The sequence below is a fragment of the Phoca vitulina genome, unplaced genomic scaffold (genome assembly GCF_004348235.1).
Source record: "Phoca vitulina isolate PV1807 unplaced genomic scaffold, GSC_HSeal_1.0 scaffold18, whole genome shotgun sequence".
Taxonomy (NCBI): Eukaryota; Metazoa; Chordata; class Mammalia; order Carnivora; family Phocidae; genus Phoca; species Phoca vitulina.
In genome coordinates this window covers 15,636,276-15,645,761 of record NW_022589721.1, presented here as the reverse complement: position 1 = coordinate 15,645,761, position 9,486 = coordinate 15,636,276, and positions in this window count along the sequence as shown.

The following is a 9,486-nucleotide window of genomic DNA, read 5'->3' as shown; positions in this document are numbered from 1 at the left end:
AAAGTGCAAAATAAAATACAACGGCAAAAGAAATCAATCAGTAACTGGTGATCCCAAACAAAGCAGGTGGGTGGAACGTGGGGTAGGAGTCAGCTGCAGTGTGGGCTTAGGTCTCCTGAGAAACTATGAGAATGGAGAAAGAGAAATTTCAGATTCGGGGACAGATAGGTAGAAATGCCAAAGGGCCAGGCACAGTGGCTCCCTCGAGGTTACGGTGGACCAGACCGCCCAATAGGATCACCAGTCCTGGGCTCACCTGACAGAGCCAGAAATGGGCTTTCTGGGTTCATCTGCTCTTCTAGACGCAGCTGCACCTGTGGTGACTTATGAGCAGGTACCCCCCTAACTACTCAGCCCAGCCCCGAAACTGTCCCCTTCCTTCACCTGCTGAGATGTTCCTAATTGCCTTGGGTGTCCACATTTCCTTTATGTGCAGGTGGTTCTTTTTTTTTTTAAACTAACCAACCTCTCTCTCTCTCATTAGAGTAGATAACATTTCTGGGAGAGGATTTTTCCAGCCATTATGTTCTTTGCTGTGTCAGACTGCTGATTTCCAATGAGACAACGAGTTGAGGGTGGGGGTGAGGACTTGGGGCTCATGAGTTTTGAAAGAGGAGGACATGGTGCTTGACACACTATCCTGGGAAGTTTTTCAGTAAGTACACTCTGAGCACCTGTATCACAATTCCACCTGGCTTACTTATTAAGAATTCAGATTTCTTTTTTTTTTCTAAAGATTTTATTTATTTACTTGAGAGAGAGAGGGAGAGCATGAGTGGGGGAAGGGTCAGAGGGATAGGGAAAAGCAGGCTCCCCACTGAGCAGGGAGCCCGACGCAGGGCTCGATCCCAGGACCTGGGGATCACGACCTGAGCCTAAGGCAGACACTTAACCGACTGAGCTACCCAGGCGCCCCAAGAATTCCGATTTCTTTGCCCCACCAACTCAGTCTCCAGGGGCAAGATCTGGGCATCTGTGTGTTTAACAAACCCTTAGGGTAATTTTATCACAGTTTTGTTTGAGTCCCTGCCCTGGTGGAAAGTCCCTGGGGGTGAACCACGTGTAATTTTAAGCAGCCAAATATATGATAGATTTGCTTACGTGATTGCTCCTGAAGATGAAATTCATCTACTGTACCCGACCATGTCGCTGGAGCACATCCTGCTGTAGGTCTCTACCACGTGGGGGGTGCGTGCACTAACTGGCAGAGATGGAAAGGTGGGAACAGAGGGAGGATGCCCTGTCTTGTCCCCTTCTACACCCACTCCTTATTCTATATCAACTCCCAGGTAGAAATACACATGCCCTTTGATCCCCATTGTGTTCCTAGACTACCACTGTGAGCATATCTGGATTGTTTTGTTTGGACTTTCAAGGAGGAGAAAAAAGGCATTTAGCAGCCTTTTACAAGATCCTCAGTACATGGCAAAAAGGTCTCCAGTGAGCTTTAACACAATCTGCTCTAACTCAGAAACTCACTCAATCCCTTTCCTGGTATGTGTATTCCTTAAGTTCTGTGGCAAACCTTTGCTTTGTTTTGTTTTGTTTTGGCAGAGCTGAAGGAAAACTGTAATGGGGGTTATTTTCCATACTTTTACCATAAATTTTTATTTACCCGTCAGGAAAGAAAAAAAGCAGTAAATTGAATGTTCTACTCTTAAGAAGGACACATGCCAGGGAGGAAGGAAACTCACAAGGCTCTTAATGACATCATTTACAAAAGAAAGTCCTTAGAAACCTCTAGTGCTGCCAGTCAGACTTGACTGGTTGATGTCTGAAGGAAATTAATTGATTCCTGTTTTTGTATCGAGTGGAAAGGGCATTAGACACAACGAATAATGGCTTTCACCTTAAATGCCTGCCCTCCAATCTTGCAAACACGAACACATACCCTCTCTGAAGAATTTTCTGAGAGAACTAGTTTAACTAAGTGAAGGGGCATCTCTTCGTTTCTGGTTGGAAAGGCAGGATTTTTGTATCTTTAAAAAAAATATGTTTTTAGAAAAGTAGTACTATATGAATGCTGAGATTTGAATTGTATAACTGCATACGAAGAGCTTACATGATGACTTTACACATCGTGAGCTTTCTTATCATTTTTACCTCTACTTGTCATGTTCATCAAGTCAAGATCATATCAAAGGCTCTGCATCTAATTTTGTAACAGTTGTAAGTGTAATGAGCGTTTACTTTGTCCTGAGCATACCAATGCTTTAGAAGTCTGATCTTGTTAAGAGATCAAAAGAGGAAGGTACTCTAATTTTTATTTTATAGATAGCAAACTGAGACTTGGAGATGTCCAAAGTTAATAAGAACAACAAAAAGCAGTTGAAAATATGTGATAGGAACCCAGACCATCTGATTCCAAAGTCTGTGGAGCTAACACAACCCTAAGCTTGTAGCTGCAGCATTTTGCTATGTGCCCACACAGAAGGATGATTATTAGGGACAAAATATCCCTTTATTTCATTTTATAGGGATCAGGTTCAAGAGAAAGAAGATAGTAGAGGAAAGAAACAAAAACCCCCAAAATATGTTGGCCCTTGGAAAAAATAGGTCAGGACTGCCAGCCTCCTAATAACTGTTTCAAATCATTTTGGCTTTGCATTTTAGTTTTGTTCTTAACTAACTCTGTATGTTCATACGGGCAAGTGTCAGTGTCCTTGACTCTGGGTTTTCTCACCTGGAAAAGATGGAGTTGGATCAAATAACCATTAAATTCATTGAGTTTCTAACATTCTATGAGTATACATGGTGCCTGCTTCAGGAAGCTCGCAGTCTCTAAGCAGGTGTAAAAAACACAAGCAATGCATGGTGCAAAGTAGAAGTTCAAGTGAGTAAGTGAAGTATCTCTTTAGGTGGTCTTGGAGTCAGTGCTAAATCAATGATAAAGACTATAAGGAAGGCAGAAGGATAACATAATCCTGGTATCATCAAGGATTTCCCCAAGGGGATAAAACTTAAGCTGGGCTTTTTAAAAGTTCAGACAGTTGGACTTACAAACATTTATAAGATGAATCCATGCTCTCTGTAATGAGTCAGATACCGTGGGAGTATTGAAGCTGAAGGACAGCCAGGATAGGTAGGCAGGAAGACGGGAGCCCTAGCCCTTGCATCGTCTGGTTTTTCGTTTTGCTGTGTTCCCATTAACACTGCACACACATTGCAGCTCACTTCACGTCACATCAGTGCCTTTCACTTAATGGCACTTTCATGTGGTCTGGAGTTCCTCAATGACACTTCTGGATCACCATATCTGGCCCAGTGCCAGCACTGACAATGCACTTAATAGATAATTGGTTGAATGGATGGTTGACATATTTTGGAGATGTTCATTCATTTAAACAACCACAACAACAGCAACTCTATTGGTCCGTTTGGGGGCCAGGCACTGCATGCAAAGATTAAAGTGATACTGACCCTGCTTTCACCCAACTCCATAGTGCCATACAACTGTGTTCATTAATAGCTGAAATGCAAAGTGGGAAGGGCAGAATGCATCAAGAGAAATGTTGTAATGGAGGCCCTCCCAATTTGAGTGGACTGGAAGGTAGAGTGCAAGTAAATTTTCAACTCAATAAAACCTAAAGAGAAGAAGACATAGAATGGGCAAATATGGCTCCAGAGAGCTAGGTGATTTTTTTTTTTCCCTATCAGCCCCTCAACTCAAAGTGGATCAGTTTCGTTAGGACTTGGATGGTGGCTCTTAGATTTCCTTCACTCTGCCAGCATCTTGTCAGTTCAGGAGGCTCAGATCACATCCTGACTTTTGGGTAGCAGTGTATCTAGCCAGCAGAACCCCAAACACAAATGAAAACAACATAAGAAGAGTGTTGGTTCTCATCACAAACAGAACAAGAACTCAGGTGCAAGAGCTGGCCCGAGATTGAGGGGAAGGGAGAGGAGGATGAACGCAGAAACAGCCGGTCTTTTCATTGCCATGTGTCACCTCACAGAGAATGAAGCATGGAAGGTCTAGGTGAGTGGTGGTTCCACTTTAAAATGAACTAGTTAATTTGTTTGACAAACAAGTGGAGTGTCTGTAATGTCCAAGGCAATGTGCCAAGCTCTGAGAGACCCTAGAGTCTCCCTGTTTGTGTAATTAAATCTGAGATAGAAAATGCAAAAGTGTATTAGTTTGTTAGGGCGGCCATTACAAAGTACCATAGACCGGGTGGCTTAAACCACAGAAATTTATTTTCTCACAATTCTAGAGGCTAATAGCCCAAGATCAACGTGTCAGCAGTGTTGTTTTTTTCTGAAACCTCTCTCTTTGGCTTGCAAATGGCCCCCTTCTCCTTCTGGCTTCATAGCTTCCTGGGTATTGCCTATGCCCTAATCTCTTCTTGTAAGAATACCAGTCAGATTGGACTAGGGCTTACCCTCATGACCTCATTTTACCTTAGTTATCTCTTTAAAAGTCCTGTTTCCAAACACAGTCACCTTCTGAGGCACTAGGGGTTAGGAATACGAATTTTGAGAAGACACAGTTCAACCCATAACATGGAGCTTCAAATTCTCAGCCTCATACAGGAAGGGGAGAAGCTTGGGGGTGTTTATTTTATTAAAGTTTACCTTTAATAGGTAAGTAAATCTATGTTCCTCAACAAAATGAAAACCAGCTTGAAAAATCCAAAGTGTTAAAGTTTTTCATTTACTCAGGATTTTATTGTTTGGTGAAGATAGTAATTTTTCAATTTTTTTGGCACTAAGCTATGTTAACCAGCCCTGTTTTGTTTACTAAGTCCTTAGTTACAGCCTAGAGTTGACGTAGAATGTCTTGCTCTGGCAACGTGTACACAATGTACAAGGTCTAAAAGAGGAAAAAACATACTTTGCTGGCCTGAGGCTGAAATCTATAAAGGAGGAATTTCAAGGGTGTTAAAAGAAGGGATAAATGATGCTGCATGATTTTCTTCCAGTGGACATAGACAGATTTTTTGGACTTGGATAAGAGGAAACATTTTGACTTGGGATCAAGGGGAACAACATGACATTAAGATTGTTCGTTATGCTTATCAACAGGAACCTCTATGCTTGTTCAAGGCACTTCTCTTCCCATCGAGGACATTTTCATTTCTGACCTTAGTCATGACCTTTAAGTGCATGTGTGAAATGATGAAAGATACTGCAAAATTCCATCCCTGAGCCAATTTTGTTGTTATCACAGTGTGGTAACCTAAAAAAAAAAAAAAAAAAAATCCTCATTTTGTGCATGGAACACAGTTTGGGGTTATTTTGAATAGTGCCACCTATTGATTTTAAGTTTAATAATGTTACTAATTTGTTTTTTTTCCATGAAGAAAACAATTTTGCTTAAAGTATTCCTAGACTAGTTGAACTCTAGGAGATATTATAAAACATCTATCTTGTTCATCTTCCTTATCTTACAGGGAAGAACCTGAGGTTAGCAGATGTTGCCCCTCTCTCTCTCTCTCTTAAGGTGAGCCTGTAAATTAGTGGAAGAATCAGGATTCAGCCCAACTGAATTCAAGGTTCCCCATCTCCCTACTTAGGGCTTGTTCTAACCGTAGAGTCACAGAGCGTTTGTGCCAAATGAGACCTTGGAGACCATTGAGTCAATCCCTCTTGTTACCATTAATTAATTGATTGTTATTAATTAAGGCTCTTGTGGCCCAGAAAGGTAAGACAATCTGTTGAGGTCACAGGGAATTGAAGCTAGGTACTGGAACCTACATCTTTATTCTCCAAGTTCTGAGAACACTCCTCCAGGATTTCTCCCAGCACCTGCTGTGTGTATCCTGTGCACAAAGCTAGTGAAAGGGGCCCCGGGCCCTTATTTTACAGTAAGGAAAGGATGCATGGGGTTTGGGACTCCTCTTGTAATCTTTACCTTCCTTTTGTACAGAAGAATGATGATAGGACGGGGTTAGAGATTCCAACAAGGAAATAGACAAAGTTCCAGCTTTATTTAAGTGCAGTGGATCCTTTGAAGAATGTATTTTTCAATTGTTCAAAGTATGGACTACCTGCTAGTAAGCAAGGATCAAAAACAAAACAAAACATAAAAATGATTTTGTGCTCTCTTCCTTGTCAATGTGGGGAAACTAGATATAAACACTTCAAAACATACCTAAAAACACACTATGCATAGAACTAACTCACATACCAGGTATTCCTTTATTGTAGTCTCGTGGACATGTCTCCTCTTTCCACCCACAAATTGAAACCTTCTTGAAGCAAGACGGTATCTTAATCACTTTTATCTATAATACTTAGCATGCCCAATGCCAGTTTAACTTAATGAACTTATATTCAACAACAGTAAAATGTCATAATGATCAAGATATCATAAGACTCCTACATTGGTTAGAATTAGACCCAACTATGAGAAACAGGAAATAAAGGCAGTAGTTTAAACAAGTAGAAATGTATTTCTACCCCACATTCAAGATTTCTGTAGGCGGTAGCCAGCGCTCCATGGTGCAAGTGATCAAGACACAATTCTTTCTTATAAACTGTGGAGTATGGCTTCCATTCCAAAATGGCTGTGAGAACTCTAGTGATTACATGTAAATTCTAGCAAATAGGAAGGAGGGAAGTGATGAAGAATGATGTGCCCTCTCCCTTTGAGAATACTTCCAGGAAATTGCATACACCACTTCTGCTTATATCACAAGAGCCAAAATTTAGTCATGGCCATAGCTAGCTGCAAAGGAGGCTGAGAAATATAGTCTTTTTCTCCTGGGGGCCACAGGCCCACCTTTATAGGGATTCCATTACTGAAGGAGAGGGAAGATCAGGAAGAAAACTGGCAGGATCTGACACAACTCCAAGCTCTTGAAAGGACAGTTTCACTGCAATATTTCAGGTGTTTGTTTCTTTGTTTTTGTTTTTTTTCTTCATGGGGGCCAGTAGTCTTTAGTCTCAGATAAAGATTGTAGATTTAGTAAGAAACAGATCTGATTGAATTCTGGATCTGCCGATTACTTCATGTGTGTGACTTTGGTTAAGGAACATAACTCACAGGATTGTTGGAAGAATGAAGCTACAGTCCTGGCACATGTGCAATGTGCAATAAATGATGGTGTTTATTGTCATTTTTTTCTTATTAATTTCCTCTTTGAGAAAATGTGTACCCAAAAACACATCTTTTACTAGATTTCATCATCCTCCTGTCAGCTGGAGGATGCATGCATTACAAACTCAGTCACCAAAGTGCCAAAACAAGGAGTTATTCTTTCCTTCTGATGAAGTTGGCATGGGGAATTGTTTCTGCGAATATTCTGTATATATGGGTCCCGATCTTCTGGCCCCATGGGAAATGCCATTACTTGTAGGATTCTTTGTGCTTGGGGGCTAGGTGCTCTGAATAGAAATGGCATAGAGGAATTCCAGAATCCTTAAATATGTTCCCATTATTAAGTATGTCCATTAAACATCATTTTCCCTTACGGGGGAAAACTGTAAAGTTGCTGGTACCCCTTCCAGCCAATTTCATTGGTTGGTTCGTTGTGAATTAGTTGAGCAATGAAGTTGAGCACCAATTATGTGCCTAAGCCTTGATGTTTTTATACTTTTTTTTAAAGACAGGCAAATGGGTTATAGGACCACCTGCAGTGACCTCAGCCTGAAAACAAACAAACAAACAAAAAAACAGCCCTCAGGAGAACAAACATTCATTGAGCACTGCTATGTGTCAGGCACTGTATTAAGCACCAGAGAGCACTGAAGTCTTGTAGGAGAGACAGAATCCAAGACAGATGATACCCTGAGAAAGGAATTACAACATAAGCTCGCAGGTCAAGAAAGTTTGTGTATTCATCATTCTACGACATAGTTGGAAATTACACAGAACTCAGGATGGAGAAATTTCTACTAAAGAATGGGAAGGGGAAACAAAGATATTTGCTTTGTTGCCTTTCTTTGGACACTAATTTTGTGACCTCTCTTAGTTTGTTAGCATGTTCTGGGCCCTCCCCATTGCCAGGAATGAAGCCAATGCCGTCGGGCTGATCTGCAGGGAGCCCGGTACACTAACGTACCAACACAGTCCTGAGCGCTGTGATTATGTTTTGTGTGAGAGCCAGAATTTGTAAAAGGAATCCAGCAATGATTTTCTAATAGAAGTCACTAGGAAACGATGCTCTGAAACACATTACATTTTTTTAGGCAACAGGCATTTGTCAATTTACCATAATCTGACCTGAAAGTTAACATAGTAGAAACAGGATCGTGCTTTGACTGCAGGATTTGGGTGTAAATCTAGCTGTCTCCTTGGCTTCCTCATGATGGTGCAAGAGTTACTTAATGTTTGTTAGCTTCTATTTCCTCTTCTGGGGGATTTTTGCAGAAATTAACTGGAATGACATATGCAAAGCACCAGTGGATTTCCTGGTAGGTATTAGGTACTTAATATTAATTTACCATCTTCCCCTCCACTTGCCTCCCTTGCCCCCCAAATTGCTCTCACCAATTACCAAATTCAGTGGGCAACTTTTAGTTCTTGCCTCCTAACCCTTCTCAACATTTGACACTGCTGACCATTTCTGGGCACTCTTTCATTGTTTTGCACAATACCACCATCTCTTGTTTTCTTCTTACCTACAATTCTACCCTTGGCCAGTGCAGCTTTCTGCACCAGCCCCTGAAAGACTGGTGTTCTCCAGTGTCTATCTTCACTCTCTTACTTCATCCTGTCTTTCTTGGCAAGTTAATCTATTTCATGGCTCCAGCCACCACAGCTTTCAATCTGCTGGAGATGCGTAAATCCATACCCACTGCCAAACCTTTCCCAAACCTTGGCTTCCAACAGCCTGCTTTGTTTCTTCCTCTGAATGTTCCAGCAACTTCAACATATGAAAGCATGAACTCTTCCCTCTGCTAGATATCTTCGCTCCGCGAATGCATGGCCATCTACCAAATTACCTTTCTTTAGCATGTACCCCAACCTTCCTTTTCAGTCAGCTACAAAGTCCTGTTGATTGGCCTGTGGGATTTCTCCCAGACTTTTCTTCCTCCCCATGCCACCCTAGTCCAGGTTAGCTTTACCTCTCTTCCATTTTCAATGACCACGCTCGCTTTCTAACTGGTTTCCCTGCCTCCCTTCTCTTCCCCCCTCTAGTCTGCCTGTCACAATCATAATTAGTTTTATATCAATATATTCTCTCCTGCTTAATTATCTTTACTGGTGAAATTCTGGCTAAAACAGGGCAGTAAAGCTGTTTCTACCCCAACTCTGTGTTCTAAAACCAACTGAAAAAAAGGAAAGAAAGTTTTTATCTTCAAATAAGTTAGAAAATACCCACAACCCCAAGCTCTGAAAAATAATTGCTGAACACAGTAACAGTTGGATCTAACTGAGGGAAGACACTTGGAGGAAATCCACTTTTCCATAGTGGTCTCCAGAAAGAGGCAGCACATTGTTGAAGAGCCAGTTGTGCCTGGAACAGTATCGTGTGGGGTTGTGGGTAGCCTAGGAAAGTGTCCAAATCCCTGTTCTGCACTGGAGAGTGTCATGAGAAG